This window comes from Petaurus breviceps, unplaced genomic scaffold (genome assembly GCF_028583685.1).
Source record: "Petaurus breviceps papuanus isolate PSGF00001 unplaced genomic scaffold, PetGlider_PUasm1.0 208, whole genome shotgun sequence".
NCBI lineage: Eukaryota > Metazoa > Chordata > Mammalia > Diprotodontia > Petauridae > Petaurus > Petaurus breviceps.
Genome location: NW_027185852.1, coordinates 24287980 through 24306709, shown reverse-complemented (window position 1 = coordinate 24306709; position 18730 = coordinate 24287980). Strand labels below are relative to the sequence as shown.

The 18730-nt window shown below is 44.8% G+C and overlaps 1 protein-coding gene across 1 annotated transcript in view; it reads right to left on the bottom strand.

The window, feature by feature from the left end:
* The window catches only part of LOC138165350 (ras-related protein Rab-3B), a 57444-nt gene extending 55411 nt beyond the window's left edge, over nt 1–2033 (bottom strand). Inside the window, exon 1 of the mRNA XM_069093582.1 lies at nt 1719–2033. The gene's annotated coding sequence lies outside the window, so the exon portion shown is untranslated. The remainder of the gene's footprint in view (nt 1–1718) is intronic.
* Between the last annotated feature and the right edge of the window lie 16697 nt (nt 2034–18730).

Genomic DNA, 18730 nt, shown 5'->3' with positions numbered 1-18730 from the left:
TCTAATAGATGAGTTCAGCCCTGAGATATAGTGCAGGCTAAAAATACCTATAGATCAAAAAGCTTCAGCTAAATTGATGGATGAATTAAGGTTGCCAGATAAGTGACCTGTAGATAATTGAGCCATTATGGTCTCTTCTCCAAAAAAGATCCAGTGGGATTCCTGGATGGAAGACCCATAAGGAGCTATTAGAAGAAACTCTGAGGCCAGCACAGCCCTGACCCTGTGGCTGATGTGGAAGGGCAGCCATGACCTTCCCTAGCTGCTGCTGACACTCACTTCTACTCCACCCAAAGCACTGAACAGTAGAAAGAGGGCAGGCTGTGGAATTGAAGGCCCCAGCTCTGCCATTTACTACCTGGGAGATCTTGGATAAGTCACTTTCCTTCTCTCTAGTTGTCAGTTTCCCCCATTTGAGGGAGACTTGAGAGTCCAGGGAAGTTTCCCCATTCAAATGTAAACTCCTTGAAGGCTCCTGATTTTGCCTTCATTTCCTCAATACAGCACATTGATAAATGCTTGCTAACTCATAGGCCGTACTAGCCAATCTCTGAACTGGCTCTTCTAGCCTTTGTCCCATGATCTGATAAGCCTCATCAAAGCTCTGCAATGGAGAGAAGCAAGGAGGGCAGGAATCATATTAACCCTATTGACAAATGAAGAAACTGAGTTTCAGAAAGAAATGGCTTAAAACCCCGGATCTTGGAGCTAGGAGTCTTCTTGGCCAAATAAATGGTGATCTATTTGGAAGACGTACAGTGTTTGAGGAACTTACTAGACCATCTCACTAGAACCCCCTAAGGAACCGCTCCCACCGCTGAGTATCCCTCTGACACCGAGCTCATGGAGAAGTCATCAAAATCCCCTTCCCCCCACTCACCTCCGTGCATGTAAATCTATATATACAATCACAGGGCCACATACATTCAGGCAATAATACCTAGGAAGACGAAATATTTTACTCCCCTCTCTATCTCTAACCCCACTCCTCTGGCATTGCTAACTCCCCTCCTCTTCCCAAAGAAGTCTCGCCCACACCCTCCTCAATGGACTCCAGAAGGTCTCCACTGGGAGGCAGCCCCGCCCCCCCCCCCCCATGGGGCCACTCCCAAGACAGAGAGCAAAGCCGGGAGGGAGCCAAGCTGCCCTTCCACCCTCTGGAGCCTTAAGGCACAGAGGTCTCTCTAGCTCTTCTCGTCTCTGCCCAGATTAGGGGCCCCAGCTTTAGAAGTAGGACCCAACCACTGCCCTCTCCCCGCAACCCACTCAGGTCCCAATGTCTAGCTTCAACCTGCCCCACCCACCGCACACAGAGCCCAGGTTCGCCTCCTCCTCCCCCCAGCCCAAAGTTCCAGCACCTGCTCTCAGATTCTCCGGCTGCTTCATACTTAGATTCTCCACACATGGCCTCTCCCTTAGGTTACCCTGGTCTGGAGACCCTTCGCCGGCATAGTGCCCTCATCCCCATCCCGTACAATCAGCCTCGGTGTGTGTGCTGCCGGCACTCACCGCCCCCCCCCCAATCTTCTCGGTCAGCCAGAGCCCCTCTCCCCAACGCCCCCTGGTCCTGATCCAGCACCCTGTGCCTTCGACCTTCTTCCTTCCCTAACCCTGATGTCCCCAGTTCCTCCAGACTCCGTTGCCCCCCATCCCTCCAGCGCATTCTCCCTAATACCGTCCCCCGTCCCCAGATCGCTCTGCCCCTGCGCTCCCCCTACCTTGGTTGGGGGGCTCTGAGGACTTGGGGAGGGGGGTTCGGGACGCTGCTCTCGAAGTCAAGCCTCCGAGTGCGGGAGCACGGGGCCAGCACCTGAGAGGGCACTGCAGCCACCCGGGACTGGACCGACGGGACTAACCAACTGGCAGCGCAGGGCAGGGCAAGGAAGAGGAAGGCGGTGGCTGCAGTCCTGACTGCCTGGGACGGAGCTCAGAGAACCCCTCTTGGTCCCCGAGGAGAACTCTCCAGCTCCGGCAGCGGCTCGATCTACGGCGGACTCCGAGCGCCCAGCTCTGGCTCTCCAGACCGGCTCAGGGAAAAGGGGCTGGGGCTGCGGCTAGGACTGGTCAGTCGCTAAGCGCCTAACCCCGCCCCCAGCACCGCCCCTTTCCGCAGGCACCACCCCCTTCGCCCCTCCCCTTAGGTCCAGCCCCTCAAGTCCCACATCAGCCTCCAGCCCCCTCCCCTCCGCCCCTCATACCTCGACCCCCAGTCGGTCATTTGCTCCTTAGCTCGCTCCTCTCAGGCCCCGCCCCTCTGCCCCCCAACCCTTTTCTGTCAATCCCTACCCCTCAATCCCCCAAACCCCAGCTCCCTGATCTTTGCCTCTCAGACCCTAAACTCGCTTAGGTTTGCAGAACTCTGCCCCCTCCTCTCAGCCCCCCACCCCGCTAATTCTCCTCGTTCTGCTTCCCTAGCTCTGCCCCCTCGGCCGCGGCGCGTTGGCTCCCGGACCACGAAGCCCCTCAGCCTTTACCCCCAACAGCCCCTCCTTTCAGCCCTCCTCCTTCAGTCCCCGCCAGGTGCTCAGGCCCAAGAAGGCCATCAAGGGTTAACTAAGCTGCAGGTTCCGTAGCTCCCGGTGACAGATGGGGGCGGCTGGTGAAGAATGGCTGGTGCCTCTGTGGCCGCAGGGGACAGCTCTGATCCGATGTACTTGGGGTTTAAAGTTTTACCATTTGGCCCAGGGGAAGGAGAACTGCAAGGAGTCAGGTGACATGGGTTCAAATCCCCGCTGGGCGCCTCTCTGGCTAGGTGACTTTGAACGGGTCATTTCTCTTTGACCTCAGTTTCCTCTTCTGCAAAATAAGAGAGTTAAGCTCGTTGATCCCCAAGTTCCTTTGAACTCGGAAATTGCTACTCTATTCAATAATTATGTATTCTTGAGTCTGCACCGGGCCTCCTCCACTTAGACAGTGAGAGCAAGAACTGATTTTTTATTTTTATTTCCCTTTCTTTGTATTCCCAGTGCCAAGCACAGTGTACTTAGCAGTACACATCAGGAGCTTAATAAATGCTTGTTGACTGGCTCTTCGAGCAGCTTCTGGGGACCCATCCTGGGCAGATACAGGCATCAGAGCCTAGGTCTGAGGGCCACCAAGGAGGGGCAGGGCATCCCAGCCCCTCATGAACCTGATGTTTTATGCTGGAAAGGAGGGTCAGTTCTTATGTACTGCCCATAGGATTCGGTGCTGGAAGGGGTCTTAATGACCACCTAATCCAAACCCTGCACTTTGCAGAGGAGGAAACTGAGGCCCAGACTGGGTAAAGAAACTTGCCCACAGTCACACTTTTGGATTTAAACTCAGATCCAGGGACTGCAAATCCCACCACATTAGGACAGGCTACCAACGGTTACACAGAGAGTAAGTGTCTGAGCCAAGACCAGAAGCTGAATCTTTCCAGCCAGGAGCCCAAGGCTCTTTTCACTACAAAACTGATGTGAGTAATGGGGTCAGGAAAGTGCAGGCAGATCTATCTGCCTTGGGTCAGATTGGTGGTGATTGGTCAGGAGATTTAAAGTCGCCAGATCTGGGCCACTTTCCAGCTGCTAGCCTCTTCCCTTCCCCCCACGCCACCCCATTTCTCCGGGCTATCAAACCAGACTTGGCTGAGCTATAAGTTTTACCTGAAAGACAAAAGAGCTCCTTGGGGGAAGGGGTGCAGGGGGGAAACTTTCCAAGAAGAGTTGGTAGATCTGGTAGAAGGCCGAGGGCCGCCTGCCCTCTGAAAAAATATCCTAAGTGTGTGATTTCCAAAGTGTCAGTGCCCAAACCTCACCCTTAGTCAGGCTGTGAGACAAGAGGGGAGAACCAGAGTACTTCTAGAACCTTAGAACAGGCATGGCGCTTAGCAGAACTGAAGCCCGGAGAAGAGCTGACATTCGACTGCTTCTTCTTGTTTATTTTAATCAATTAGTTGTGTCTGATTCTTCTCAACCCCATTTTGGGGTTTTCCTGGCAAAGATATTTGGAGTGTTTTGCCACTTCCTTCTCCAGATCATTTGACAGATGAGGAAACTGAGGCAAGCAGGGTGAAGTGACTTGCCCAGGGTCACACAGCTAGTAAGTGTCTGAGGTTGAAGTTCAACCCAGGTCTTCCTGATTCCAGGTGGAGGCTCTGTGCCCTATGCTGCCACCCTAACTGCCTTAGGTCTTTCATTCATTTGCGGATTCAGACAATTTGGAATCTGGACCCAGATTCAAATCCCAGATCTGCCACCTAATAACCACATGACCTTGAGGACTGTCTTTGTTTCTCTAGTACTATTGACATCTCTAGCTGTCAGGTCTCCTTCCCTGAAGATTTGATTTGTAAGCCAAATGGGACACAACCTGGTATGTCCAGGGAATTTAATAAATGCTGATTGGTTGATTCAGTGTGTGTGTGTGTGTGTGTGTGTGTGTGTACTCACAAACGAGTAACTTTAAAGAATGCTGGAGGACATTGCTAAGGCCAACTATTGGCAGAGACAAAACTAGGGTGGGGCGATTGGAGCTTTGTCCAAGGGCAATAAAATTTAGAGAGCAATAGCCAAAGTTGGAAAATTTTGTTGTTGTTGAGTCATTTCAGTCATGTCCAACTCCTCGTGACCCCATTGGGGGTTAAACAGCTGTCCTAATTAGCAAAAATAGTTAAAAGAGAAAGTTATTGACCAACTTATTATTTCCTGCAACCTCACTCCAGGTGAGCTCTTTCCCAGCTCTTTCCACCCTGCTTTGCCTAGGGTCTCTACTTACAAGGACCAGGTCCCCACTACATCCCCTAACTGATTTTGTCTTTAAAAGTTGACTCCAGATTGCCTTTTGTGACTCTCTGGTCTCCTTCCCTGAAAATTCATAAAAGAGTTGTACTCAGTGATCTGCAGGACTAGAGTGGCTCCAAGTGTCTCACCAGGGGGGAAGAAGAAGCCAGGGGAAACCGACCAAGTCACCTGCGTCAACAGCCCCCCCTCCATTCATTCCATTCAGCCAACATGTATGGGTGCAGACTAGATGCGAAGGACCCCACTAAGTGCTGGGATGCCCACTGAGCCCACTAAAATGTCTGAATGTTTGACAGGACAGTGTTAGCCCAATCAGGACCTTATAGAGTTGAGTTTTTAAATCCAGTCATAAGCTTTTTTACATTTATCCCTATGTGTGTACATTGAGTAATCACACACTCTGAGAGTTGGGGGGACCTCAGCAGCTACCTTATTCAACCAGCAAAGCGAAAGAATCCCTCCTATGATCTATCCTGAAATGGTTAGCTAGCCTCTGCTGAAAGACCTCAAAGGGTGGGCAGTTAGGTGGCACAGTGAGTAAAGCACCAGCCCGGAGTCAGGAGGACCCAAGTTCAGTTCCCACCTCAGACACTTAACACCCACACACAAAAACTATCTGTGTAACCTTGGGCAAGTTACTTAACCCCAATTGCCCTCCGAAAGGTGCAAAAAAAAAAAAAAAGACCTCAAAGGAGGGGTTAGTTCTCTCTCCCACTTTTGGAGAAAGCACCTTGGTCCCCTTGTTAAGATGTGACTTCCTCAAGGGGGTCATTTCACATTTGTCCATGTGTGTCCAGAGTCTAGTACAGTGCTTGGTACACAGAAGGTGAATGAATGAATGAAAAAAAAAAACAACATTTATTAGGTACTTGCTATGTACAAAGCATTGGGGATACAAATAGAAAAGTAAGGCTCTCCAGAGGCTCACATCCTAACAGGGGAGAGACAAAGCACATACAGCAGGTTTTCATGAATCAGATGGAAAAGCCCCACAGTCCTCAGGGTGCAGCAGCAGCAGATGGTAATGCATCTTCTTTAATGTAATTTCCATTGATAAAATTATATCAATGTCAAAGCATTGGACAGGGCCAAAGGCTGCTGGCAGTAAAAACTTCTCTGGGTCCTCAGTAACTGTGGCGCAGAAACAGTTGTTGGGTCAATTCTCTTGGGGTGCTTAATAAATGGTTATTGAATGATTGATTATTAAAGTTCATTGTTGTCTTCAATTCAACTAATGTTCTCACCTGTCAAGTCCTTTGGATCCTGACTGCCATCCAGTGGGTAAGTTAGCCTTTCCAGTATTACATTAGCTGCAAACTTTATGAGTATGCCATCTATCCTTTTTATTCATGTGGTTGATGAAACTATTCAATGAGATGGGGCCAAACAGAGACAGATCCCTGGGGCACTTCATTAGAGACCTCCTGCCATGTTGACATCGAACCATTAATGACTATTCTTAGAGGCCAACCTTTCAGCCACTTCAAAATCCACTTAATCGGATCATTGTCCAATCTATACCTCTGCATCTTCTCCACCAGGAGGAGTCTTTATCAAAGGCTTTGCTAAAAAGGTAATCTCTCACACTCTTCTGATCTGCCAGTATAGTAACACTATCAATAAAGGAAATAAAATGTATATTATGTAACTGTGTTTAATTTTGTTTTGGAGGCAACTGGGGTTAAATGATTTGCCTAGAGTCACCCAGTTAGTAAGTGTCTGAGGCTGGATTTGAACTCATATCCTCCTTCCTGACCTCAAGGATGGTGCTCTATTGACTGTACCACCTAGCTGCCCCTGGTATAATATGTTCTTGATGAAACGAGTTTGGTTCCTTGTGACCATTGCTTCTTTTTCTAAATGTTAACCAATTCTCTGTAATTGGAACCCCCAGTGGGGCCTTAGGCTTGGAGCATGAGCACTATAATCTGCCTGCTGACAGCTTAACTGCCTGCTTCTAGAACTGTGTAATGTAGGGGCAGACATCCAGCTCCTTCTCCACAGCACACACAAGCATTCTCTGACTGTTTCTGGTCATTTATGTGGTGAGGAAAATCTTTGTACCCGGCTGCTCTGCTAGAACTGAGTGTATGCAAATGATTTGAACAGACAGAAGTTCATTCTCTCTGCCCAGGACCAGATGAGCCAAGACCAACTGCAATCCTGGAGAGAGAGAGAGAGAGACAGGGAGAGGGAGGAGGGAGAGAGAGAAAGACAGAGAGACAGAGACAGTAATAATGAGAGACAGAGACAGAGAGGGAAGGAGAGAGAGAGAAAGAGAAAAAGACAGACAGAGACAGTGATAATGAGAGACAGAGACAGAGAGGGAGGGAGGGAGAGAAAGACAGAGAGACAGAGACAGTGACAATGAGAGACAGAGAGGGAAGGAGGGAGAGAGACAGAGAGAGAGGAGACAGAGAAAGACAGAGAGACAGTGACAAAGAGAGACAGAGAAAGAGGAGAGAGACAGACAGAGAGAGCAATCCACTTATCTGCCTTATCTCCTCCTCTAGGCTGCCTTGTGGCCACGAACCCATGGATACATACCTCTGTTCCTCTAATTACTGCTGTGTCTCTTCTTTCCCATTCTTAGATGAATGAGTATCCAGACAGAAGTGACACGATGATGATCTTGCAGGCTTCAAAAGGTTGAAAGAGACACCAGAGGACAAGCCACAGAGGTCTGTAGCAGAGCTGCTGGTAGATGCAGTAGGTGAAGATGGCAAGGAGCCAGCACTGAGGAGCAATCTGCCTTCCTCAGCCCAGCAATGAGTCCATTCATTTGTCAAGACACCCTGTCTTGCAAGCCTGGGAATAGTTCCTCCATTGCCAACGCTATAATCAGAAGTGAACTTGGTAGGGAGAGAGCTTCGTAGCATTGAACTTTTAAGTTCTCCAGGGATCCAGTGGCTGTGTTAAAAGAGAGAGTGTGTCCTGATTTGGTAGGGGTGGGCAGGGGGGGGAGAAGGTTCTTGTTACTTGTTTCCCTCTGTAAAAGCCAATTGATGTTCATTGGTACCAGGGAAGTAGTCACTGGTTAGATATGAACTGGCAATGATATTGGGGGAAGATATTGGACAAGAGCTAGTGGTTGATTGTATTAGAAAGAAATCTCCAACCCCTGAGGGTTGCCCCTAGAACCCAGAGAAGAGAAGTAACCCTGCTCTAGGTATCTGACCTGCTGGTCAGAATGAGCCCAGAGACTTTCTCTTCTATACATCTCTTTAATGATCCATTCTAAAATTCTCCCAGCAATCAGTCAAGCTCACTCCCCTATTTTCAGCTCGATTTTCTTTCTTTTCCTGAATATCAGGACATTGACCCTTCTCTATGCTTCTCCCCGTCTCTACAATCTTTTTTTTTTTTTTTGCTTTTTGGAGGGGGAAGGTAGGGCAATTGGGGTTAAGTGACTTACCCAAGGTCACATGGCTAGTTTTTGTATTAAGTGTCTGAGGCCAGATTTGAACTCACGTCCTCCTTACTCCAGGGCCAGTGCTCTATTCACTGTGCCACTTAGCTGCTCCACCATCTCTACAGTCTTGCAGATATCATGGACAGGGATTCAGCAATCACAGATGCCAACAACTCTTCAGGATAGAGTTGAATTGAAATCATTAAGAACATCAGTGGATGCTTCCTTACAATCTTGGGTCTCAACTTCCTTTTAGCTACTTTGGTCCTGTCCTTCCCAGTGCAAAAACCATTCTCTTTGGCAGAGAAAAAAACAAACCAGAAGCCAATTTAGTATTTAGTACTAAATGATAATTTAGTAGTTCTGTTTTCCATCTGTTGTCTTTTATCATCAACTCATGTACATTAAGCAATGTTCCTATCCGCTTTGTGGAGGAAGGAACTCTAGGAAAGGAATGGTCACTTACACCTAGAGTTCCCATAATTTCCCAATAAACAATTCTACCTCATTAGTGAGAATCAGATCCAGAATAGAATTCCTTCTCATTGATTCCTCCATCTTTTGAAAAACGAAGCTATCTTTAAGACAAAAGAGAGATATTGAAAGTTTCCCATAACTAATGTATTATGCTTCTACACCATGCTTGTGATCTGTTTCTAGGATATCTCATCCATTCACCTTCTGTTCAGGTGGTCTGCAGTCTATTCTGATGACATGATTACTTTTGTTCCTTCCTCCAACATGTTTCCTCATTCTGGTGCCTGGATTTGCTTACATAAGTATATCTTTTTGATATACAATGTTACCCCTCCCTACCCTCTTACCAATCTTATTTCTTCTTAGTAAGGTATGTTGGTTGTATACAGTAATGGCAACACTGTGGGATGATCAACTATGAATGATTCAGCTCTTCTCAGCAATACGATAATCCAAGACAATTCCAAAGGACTCATGGATGGAAAATGCTATCCACATCCAAAGAAAGAACTGATGGCATCTGAATGCAGATTGAAGCATATTATTTTCACTTTCTTTGTGTGTGTGGGTTTTTTTTTGCCTTTTGGTCTGTTTCTTCTTTCATAACATGACTAATATGGAAATGTTTTACATGATTACACATATGTAACCTATATCAAATTGCTTACTATCCTAGGAAGGAGTAAAGAAGAAAATTTGGAACTCAATTTTTTTAAATGAACGTTAAATATTGTCTTTATGTATAATTAGAAAAAATAAAATAGCATTAAAAACAAAGTATAATGGTCCAGAGCCACAGGCTAGTCATGGGGTTCATTCCAAATCTGAATAATCATTTTATTAAATACCTACTCTAAGTCACACCCTGCACTAGGTGCCAGGATCCAAATAGAAAGAATGGGATTATTCCCACTAGTAATGAGCTGACATTCTCATCGATCAAATTTGCTACCTGGAATCAGGATGCCTAGTTTCTGTTGATCGTTGCCTACATTTGGGATATTTTTGTTTAGACACTAAAGGTCATCTGCCTTATTACTAGGGCAGTTAGGTGACACCATAGCTCATGGAGCTCTGGGTCTGATGTCAAGAGAATCTGAGTTCAGATCTGACCTCAGACACTTACTAGCTGTGTGACCCTGGGCAAGTCATTTAACCCTGTTTACCTCTGTTTTCTCATCAGTCAAATGAGCTGGAGAAGGAAATGGCAAAACACTCCAATATCTTTGCCAAGAAAACCCGAAGTGGAGTGATGAAGAGTCTGAAATGACTGAACAACAACAAATCTTATTACTGTCTCCTTTCTTAGATTTTTGTCTCCTATGAACTTCTGGGTGTCTCAAGCTGCTCTTCTTCCTTCCTTCCTTCCTCCCTCCCCTCCCTTCCTCCTTCCCTCCCTCCCACCCCCCTTATCTTTTTCCCCCTCCCTCCCTTCCTTCCTCCTTCCTTCCTTTTTCCCTCCCTTCATTCCTCTTTCCTTCCCTCCCTTCTTCCTTCCTTCCTTCCTCCTTCTCTCCCTCCCTCCCTTCCTTCCTTCCTTCCTTCTTCCCTCTCTCCCTTCCTTCCTTCCTTCCTTCCTTCTTTCCTTCCTTCCTTCCTTCCTTCTTTCCTTCCTTCCTTCTTCCTTCCTTCCTTCCTTCCTTCCTTCCTTCCTTCCTTCCTTCCTTCCTCCTTCCCTCCTCCCCTCCCTTCTGCTATTCTCAGTAGTGTCTAGCTGGGTGGATAAACACCGACAGCTTTCTCCCTCCCCCATCCTTTTTCTTTTAAAGCCCTTTTGATTAGTGCTGATGAGGCACTCCAATCCCCCGCCGCCCCCCAGCTGTCTCTCTAAACCAGGAGCAGAATAGCCAGCATCTCTTGACTTGCCTTAAAGCTTTAGATAAAAGTCAATTACTTCCTTTGTTCCAGCTTCAGTTTACTCTGCCTCTCCCCGGGGCCTTCCTTGATGCCTCTAGTCCTTCACACTTTCTCTCCCCACCACCCAAAGTGAATTCGTACATGTTCTGAATGCACTTTGTGCGGACTTCTCTGTGCCCACATTGTGTGCTCCTCCCCCCGCCCCCACTCCAGTAAAATGTAAGCTCCTTGAGGGCGGGGACTGTTTTAGCCTTTCTGTTGCTGTACCCCTAGTACTCAACCCAGTGCTCGGTACCCAGGTTGTTGTTGAATGTTTCCAATCGTGTCCTATTCTTCGTGCCCCTATTTGGGGTTTTCTTGGCAAAGATACTGGAGGGGTTTGTCAGATTTGAATTCAGGAATGCGAGTGTTTCTGACTGCAGGCCTGGTGCTCTAACCACTGCACCACCTAGCTGCCCGAGGCACACAGGAGATGCTTTTTAAAAGTCAGAATTATTGAAGGGTAGCCATTATATTCCAATATACACTAGATCACCAGAGGAAAACATTTGCTTATCCCAAAGAAGAAAAACACCAGCCACAATACCAAGGGAGGGAGATCCCCAGGGATCCACCCTTAGCGACAGCCCTTGCCAGCTGAGGCAGAGAGCAGAAGCTGGTGTCAGGGGGAAAGAGGTCTGGAGCAGTTGTTAAGTCAGCCCCTCTGGGGGCACCGCCTTCTCTGAGGAGTGAGGTTCTGGCCCATCTTGCAGAAAAAGTATAGCTAAATCTTGGCCGCTTGCTTCTACAGGCGCTCAGTTTCTTAAAGGTGCAAGAATGATAGAGGCTCCTGTTTCTGGTGGAGCCATGGAAACCGGGATGGATTAGGAGCTTCGACACTTACTACCTGTGTGACTTTGGGATTGACCTGAGTTTTTTTCTAGGCCTCAGTTTCCTCATCTGTAAAATGAGAGTGGCATGAGAATAATGATAATAATCACAAGTTTGCAATGTGTCATGACGGCATCTCAAAGGCATTTAGTGATCCTCATGGCCTGACTGATTCATTGCTGTGTGTGAGGCCATGTGCTAAGTTCTGGGGATACAAAGGAAGAAAGAAAACCCCAAACCCCAGTCCCTTCCCTCAAGGAGCTCAGCATCTAGGGGGAGAAACATGTGCAAGCAACTAGGTACAAACAGGATATGGATGGAGTAAGTTGGAGAAAATCAGGGGAGGGAAGGCACTAGCATTAAGGGAGACCTAGACTGCAGAAGCAAAGAAGCCTTTGTGAGGGTGGTAGCATCCCAAATAAGAATGTGATCGCTACTGGCTAGCATTGTTATTGGGTGTCACAGGGCACTGGCCCTGGAGTCTGGAGGACCTGAGTTCAAATCCACCCTCAGATACTTACTAGCTCTGTGACCCTGGGCAGGTCACTTCACTCTGCCTCTGTTGCTTTCATCTGTCAAATGAGCTGCAGAAGGACATGGCAAACCACTCCAATATCTTTGCCAAGGAAACCCCAAAGAGGGTCAGGAGGAATCACATACAACTGAAGAACAACAAAAAGCATTTCTATAGCTTTAAGGTTAGCAAAGTACTTTAGAAATCAGATCTTCCTTGAGCCTTCCAACAACTCTGGGAAGTAAATACTCTTATTGTCTCCCATTTTACTAATGAGGAAACTGGGGCAGAGTTAAGTGACTTGCCCAGGGTCACGCTGTTAGTAAGTGTCTGAGGCTGGATTTAAACTGGATTTGAATCCTGACTCCATCCTCCCAGCGAACTGACCGCCTATTTCAATATTGTCAGTTTCCTTTGCAATCCTATGTATTTTATTTTATGTACAATAAGACACATGAAATATTAAAATAAAAAGAAAACATCACATATGTGAAGATCCCATCAACTTGCTCAACTTATGAAACCTCTCCAAGGGGAGGATGCTGGAGAACTGACTCACCAAGGAATCATGAGGACATGAGAGGCAAGTGTCTTGCGGGCGCCTTTACACCATAACTGGTTCTGATCATAGCTCCAATGGCTGGTGTCTTTGAAAAGACCACCTTCAGCCAAGGTCTTTGCTTCATTCAAGTTTGGGAGAGCCTGGTGACTCTTTATCTCACAGTGTCCTGTAAGAGACCATGAGAAACAGGGAAAATCCTTCAGGTCTGAGGTCTAATACTATCTAGCCTCCAAGAAATAAATGGGCTTCAGAACCTGACCTTTTTCTTTATTCTTTTCCATTCTAGTGAAGAGAGTGGAGTCTCCCAATTTGGTCATGGAGAAAGTCTTTCATTTCACCCAAGGGGAAATTCCCTAAAATCTCTAGACCTGCAAGCTGGCAGCCAAGGACATGGTGAACTGCTGGCTCCACTCCACGCCTGCCACTTCCCAAAGTGTTTTCTCTCTCACGATGAGACCCATTGTTTGTCCCTGAAGATCTAGAACCATGTTTGTCCTCACCCTAAGCAAGAAAGGAGGTCTCTCCTCTCTCAAACCAACTCTGCCTTTAGGAAAGGTTTGTTTGGGAGGCAATTTGGGGTTAAGCGACTTATCCATGGTCACACAGCTAGTGTCTGAGACCAGATTTAGAATCAGATCCTCTGATCTCAGGTCTGGTATCAGGTTCAGTTTATCCACTGTACCACCCAGCAAAGTTTTTAATATAATCTCTCCTTATGTTTGTGAAAAAGATTGGACTATAAAAATGTAGAATGTTCTACCAGTAGAATAAATTAGGTATATCTCCATAGAATCAATATTTAAGAAATTCAAAGATCCCAGTTATTGAAGTAAGAACTCACCATTCAACAAAAAATGTTGGGAAAACTGAACACCAGTGTGGCAGGAGTGAGGTTTATCCCAATATCTCACACTGTATCACAACCAACTCTAAGTAGATACATGATATTGATATAAAGGATGACATTGTAAACAAATTAGAAGAGCAAAGAAGAAATTGTCTGTCAGGTCTATCAATAGGGGAAGAGGTCATGATCAACCAATAGATTGTGAGAGTCACAGAAGGTAAAATCAACAAGTTTGATTACATCAAATTTAAAATGCTTTGCACAAAGTCAGCTGAGATTAGAAAAGAAGCAGGAGAATGGGATCTTTGTAGCAAATTTCCTTGAAAAGGGTCTGATTTTTAAACTACATAGGACATTGATTTATTGATAAGAATAAGAACCATTCCCCAATAGACAAATGGTCAAAGGATAGGAACAGTCAGTTTTCAGAGGAAGAGATCCAAACTATAAATAGCCATATTAAAAAAATGTTCCAAATCACACATAATTAGAGAAATGCAAAATTCGAACTACTCTGAGGTTCTGCCTCACCATCCTACCAGATTGGTGAAGTTGACACAAAAGGAAAGTGGCAGATGCTGAAGCGTCTGTGGGAAATGACACACTATTGGTGGAGCTAGGCACTGGTCTAGTCATTCTGGGAAGCAATTTGGAACTGTATTCAAAAAGCTACTAAACTGCTTTGACCCAGCATATGACTGCTAGGTTCAAATTCCATAGTAGGGAGAGAAAAGGAACAAGCATTTATTAAGCACCTACTATGTACCAGCAGGCACTGTGCCAAGCACTTCCCTTATATCATCATTTGATCCTCACAACAACCCTTCAAGGTAGGTGCTCCCCATTTTGCAGTGGAGGAAACTAAGGCAGGTAGAGTAACTTGCCCAGGGTCACATGACTAATCAGGTCAGTTTTAACTCAGGTCCTCCTGACTCCTCCTAGCCACTGTGCCATCTAGCTGTCTCTGGAGAGGCCCATCAAAGGAAAATCAAAGAAAGAGGGAAATGACCTATATGTACAAGAATATTTATTTATAGCAGCTCTTTTTGTGGTAGCAAAAAAAACCCAACAACAAAAAACCTGGAAACAAAGGAGATATCCATCAATTGGGGAATGGTCAAATAAATTATGGTATATAAATGTAAGGAAATATTATTAAACTATAAGAAATAGTAACAAGGATGGTTTTAGAGAGACCTGGGAAGACTTATGTGAAATGATGCAAAGCAAAGTAAGCAAAGCCAAAAGAACAACTTTATACAATAATAACATCATTGTAACAATAAGCAACTTTGAAAGACTTGAGAACACTGATCAATGCAATGGCCAACCACAATTCCAGAGGACAGATGGTGCAATCTGCGACCCACCTCCTGAGGAAGAAGGGATGGGCTTGGTACAGAATGACTTCTTTTTTTAGAGATGGCCTACATGGGAATCTGTTTTGTTTGACTATACATATTTGTTATAAATTTTCTTTTTCTAAAGGAAAATAGGGCAGAAGAGAAAGCTGATTTCCATTCATTAAAAAAAAATTTCAAATATGTAGCCTAGTTGATGGATGGATTTAGAACTCATTGAATAGTCAAATTCAAAGAGCAGATGTTAATGATTCGATCTCAGTTCGGAAAGTAGTCTCTACTGGAGTCCCACAGGGCTCTTTATCAGTGATTTGGACAAATGGCATAAACGGCAGGCTTATTTTTTTTTTTTTGCTTTACACAGTAAATATCTTAAAGGATTGATAATGACTGAGGCTTTTTGTAAATCAAATCTTTTTACTTTGATTCACACGCTACTAATTTTTCTGGTTTTGAGAGTTTTTTTAATATTTATTTTTAACATTAATTTTTTATTTTCAGTTCCAAATTCTCTCCCTCCTCTTAGCCCATTCCCCACCTATTAAGAAGGTGAACAACATAATACCCACTATACATGTGAAGTCATGCAAAACCTATTTCCATGTGCCAAAAACCAAGAAAAATCAAGAAAGTTTCAAAAAATGCTTTAATCTGTACTGAGTCCAACAATTCTCTCTGAAGATGGAGAACATTTTTCATCATGAGTCTTTCAGAATTGGCATGAATCATTGATCAGAGTAGCTGTCTTTCAGAGTTGATTATTGTTACAATATGGCTCTTACTACATATCATGTTCTCCTGGTCCTGCTCACTCTCTTTTCTATCAATTCATGTCTTCCCAGTTTTTTTTTCCTGAAACTATCCTTTTTGTTATTTCTTACAACACAATAGTATTCCATCACATTCATATACCACAACTTGTTCAGCCATTCCCCATTTGATGGGTATCCCCTCAGTTTCCATTTCTCTGCCACCACAAAAAGCTGCTCTAAATAGTTTTGTACATATGGGTCCTTTTCTTTTTCTTTGATGTTTTTTTGGGATACATACCTACTAGGGTATTGCTGGGTCATAATACCTAGTTTTATAGCCTTTTGAGCATAGTTCCAAACTGTACTCCAGAGTGGTTGGATAAATTCACTCCACCAAGAGTACATTAGTGTCTAAGAATTGTCATTTTCCTTTTTGGTGATGTTGAGTAATCTGATAGGCATTAGGTGGTACTTCGGAGTTGTTTAAATTTTCATTCCTCTCATTATTTATAATTTAGAGCATTTTATTTGAATTATTTTGATGTCTTTTGAATATTGCTTGTTTCTAATTCCTTGTTCCAAACTGACCATTTGTCAATTGAGGAATAAGTTTTGTTTTCTTAGAAATTTGGTTCAGTTCTCTATATGTTTGAGAAATGAGACTTATTTCAGAGAAACTTGCTGAGACATCCCCCCCAGTTTCCTGCTTTCCTTCTAATTTTGGCTGCATTGGTTTTGTTGTAGATCTTTGAAATTTAATGTAATCAAAAGTATCCATTTTACCTCCCATAATCCTTTCCTGTTTGGTCATAAGCATATTCATAGATCTGACAAGTAACTTTTTCTATGCTCCCATTCCTCTAATTTGCATATGATTTCACTTTTTATGTCTAAATCCTATAACCATTTTGACCTCATCTTGGTGTGAGATGTTCATCTGTGCCTAGTTTCTGCCAGATTACTTTCTAGTTTTCCTGGGAATTTTTGTCAAATGGTAAGTTTTTGCCCCCAAAGCTTAGATCTGTGGGGTATGTCAAACACTAAATCGCTGTGGTCATTTACTTCTATATATTGTGTACCTAATCTATTTCACTGACCTACCATTCTATGTCTCAGTCAGTATCAGATTGTTGTGATGATTCCTGCTTTGTAGTATAGGATGGTAGTCTTATCTGATTTGCAGATGACACAGAGCTAGACAGTATCACTAGCATACTGGATGAAAGTCAGGATCCAAAAAGACTTAGATGAGTAAGAACTGGGTTGACACTCGATCATCAGATTCAGCAGGGAGAGATGCAAAGTCTGATGCTTGGGTTTCTCTCCAACAGAGGCTTCAGGAAGACAGGAATCATCTCCAAAAACTCTGGCTTTGGAGCTACCTGGTCTGGGTTCAAAGCCTAGCCCTGCCACTTTCCCTCTCTGAATCTCAGTTTCCTTCCCTGTACATTGAAAAGATTGAACTAGATCAAGAGGCCTTGCCTGGAGTGTCTGGAACCCTTAGGGGTCCATGGACAAATTTTTTGAGGACAGGAAAAAAAGTGACATGTTTACTTCTACTAACTTCTTTAAAAAAAAAAATTAATATTTTTATTCCCTCCCAATTACATGAAAAAACAATCTTTAATATTCTTTAAAAATTTTTAATTCCAAATTCTTTCCCTCCCCTCTCCCCATTGAGAACACAAGCAATTTTATATAGGTTATATATGTGTAATAATGCAAAACACATTTCCACATTAGTCATATTGCGAAAAAAGACTCCCCTCCCCCAAAAAAGAGATAAAGAAAGCAAAGTAAGCTTTGATCTGCATTCAGACTATTTCCACTTCCTTCTAACTGACATTCAGCATTTGCTTCCATTATGAACGTAGGGACATATTCGCTATGGGACCCTGTCCAAGCCATTTTGCCATTTTGGACCGGAGTCTCAGAAGGCAGATGGTCTCCAAGCTATCAAGATAAGAGGTGGGAATGGGGGTGGAGGTGTTTTCTTATAAATGATTTTGATCTCAAATGTATGTTCAGATATACTAAGATACGGGTGATGGTCAGCCTCAATGTAGTCAAATGTATCATCCATCTAATTCCATGCCAATTAACATGTTGGGGGCTGGAGAGGCAGAGCAGAGTCGGCTAGTGGCAAGCAGGTGCTGTCCTCTAGTGTCCAATGAGAGAGCTGCAGGCTGCCAGTAGCTGTCCAAGGGCCAGTTAACTATGCCTAGGACAGAGAGAATTGGAGAGGAGAAAGAAGAGGGAAGAGAAGGGAAGAAACAGAGTGAGACTGCGAGAGATGGAGAGAGGCCTGGCACAATGGAAAATTATACCTGGGGGACCTGGGTTCAAATTCTGCATGGCCATTTACTTACCCCCCGCGACCTGGAGAAATTAGTTTAACCGGCTGGCGTCATCTTCTCTATGGAAGCAGGGCTAGACTTGACCTTTACTTACAGTGGAAAGAAGGCTGAGTTTAAATGGAGATACTGTCCTAGTGAGACCCTGGGCCAATCCTCCACCTGTCTGGATCTGTTTCCTTCTTCGTATCATGAAGGGGCTGGACCAGATCCCTTCGGGGTCTAGGTGGGTGATTTTTCCAGTCCATCGGGTCCTCCTCTTCACCCCTTCATGCCCCTCCTCCAATCAGCAGCCCAGTCTTTCCACTTCTACCTCCTCGCTTCTTGCATTCAGGTCTTCATCTCCTGGACTGCTGTGATAACTTTCTAATCAGTCTCCCTTTCTCAGTGTCTCCCTGCTGAGTCCTCCTTCACAGGAGCAGTATTTCCGAAATTCAGTTGCACCTCTACTCATTTAACTCCAGTGACTTCCAATTTTCAGTTGTTCTGAGTCCATCTGACTCTCCTTGACCCCATTTGGGGTCTTCTTGGCAGAGATATTAGAGTGATTTTTGCCATTCCTTCTCCAGCTCATTTTACAGATGAGGAAACTGAGGCAAGCAGGGTGAAGTGACTTGCCCAGGGTCACACATCTAGTGTCTGAGGCCAAATTTGAACTCAGATCTTTCTGACTCTAGGCCTGACACTCTACCCACTGTGTCACCTAGCCCCTGACTTCTGATGAATAGAAACTCCTCCATTTAGCATTTTAAGGAAATTTTAAAAATAAATTTTTATTGCTCTTTGGTTTTTGTTTCCTAAATTTCTCCCTATATCCCTGCCCATTCTCCCATCCAGAAAGCCATCCCCAATAACAAATAACATTTTTTTTTTTAAGAGATGATGGAGTGGATGAAGTGCTAAGCTTGAAGTTAGGAAGACCAAAGTTCAAATCCAGCCTCGGACACACTGTGTGAACCTG